Source organism: Hippopotamus amphibius, chromosome 17, assembly GCF_030028045.1.
Source record: "Hippopotamus amphibius kiboko isolate mHipAmp2 chromosome 17, mHipAmp2.hap2, whole genome shotgun sequence".
Classification (NCBI taxonomy): domain Eukaryota; kingdom Metazoa; phylum Chordata; class Mammalia; order Artiodactyla; family Hippopotamidae; genus Hippopotamus; species Hippopotamus amphibius.
This window is the reverse complement of record NC_080202.1, coordinates 15,603,319-15,604,463: the sequence shown is the minus strand read 5'-3', so window position 1 is coordinate 15,604,463 and position 1,145 is coordinate 15,603,319. Positions and strand designations below refer to the sequence as shown.

The window sequence follows — 1,145 nt, the reverse complement described above, 5'->3', positions numbered from 1 at the left end:
GCAGAACACTCTCTAGGAAACCCGAAGCTAAATTCTTAGAAGAGAGTACCTGCCGAAGATCAGTCCAAAAAAAGGAGCACGTCTCTGAAATGACATAAGAAAGTTTAATTTGGGAAAGTTCAAACACGTACAAAAGTAAACAAAATAATATAACAAACCCCTGAGTACCCATTACACAGCTTCAATAGTTATCAACTTGTGGAAATCTTGTTTCAGCTATACTCCCTCCTATAACTATAACTTTAAAACAAATCCCAGATATCATATCACTTCATCTGAAAATATTTTGGTGTGTACGTCTGTATTTTTTAAACAATACCATGTACCATTGTCACACCTAAAATTTTTTTTAACAAAAATTCCCTAATATCATCAAATAATCAATGTTCAAATTTCCAATTATCTCCATAAAGTTGTTTTTAAATTGCTTGTTTGTTTGAATCAAGATTCACATGTTGCAGTTAGTTGACTTTTTTTTTTTTTAACAATTCGTTTAATGGCAACAGGTAGTCATCAAATTAGCAATGGTTTTCTTCCAAAGTTATTTCACTAGTTGTGCTATAATTTCTGGATGTTGATCAGATACCTAGAGTCACAGGCATTTCCCACATAAGATGTATTATATAAATCAGGCTCGATTTAGCATCAGCATTTATAAAACCAGACCTAGGGAAAGAACTAGGTCTGAGGACACATGCCTGGTCTTAGTGTAGCAAATGTTCAGTCTGTTCCAATTATTGCAAAATCAGAATAGCAAGAATATTTGCAGGATATGCCTTTTAAGTGTCTTTTTATCTACAGGTTTCTCTTCTCTTTCTTTTTTCCCTTGCAACTCATTTGTGGGAGAAACTAGGTCATTTATCCTACAGATTTTCCACAGTCTGGACTTTGTTGATTGCATCCCCATGGAGTAGTTTAATATAATACTCTGGCCTCTGTATTTCCTATAAATTGGCAAATAGATCTAAAAGCTTGAGCAAATTTGAGTTTTATTTTGGGGGGAGGGATACTTCATAGGTGGCTTGGCTTCCTTTCTTCAGGAGGCATATCTGTCTCTAAAATGGCACTTTAAAACATCAGAAATATATGATTATGTTTATTAGAAGTGTAAGAATATGAAAAAAGCCCATCCATCAAGAGATGAA

The 1,145-nt window shown here is 34.0% G+C and overlaps 1 non-coding gene across 1 annotated transcript; it reads right to left on the bottom strand.

The window, feature by feature from the left end:
* Positions 1-637: 637 nt before the first annotated feature.
* Positions 638-769, bottom strand: LOC130841084 (small nucleolar RNA SNORA72). The gene has a single exon (XR_009050127.1). It is a non-coding gene; the product is annotated as a small nucleolar RNA SNORA72 (small nucleolar RNA).
* Positions 770-1,145: the final 376 nt, after the last annotated feature.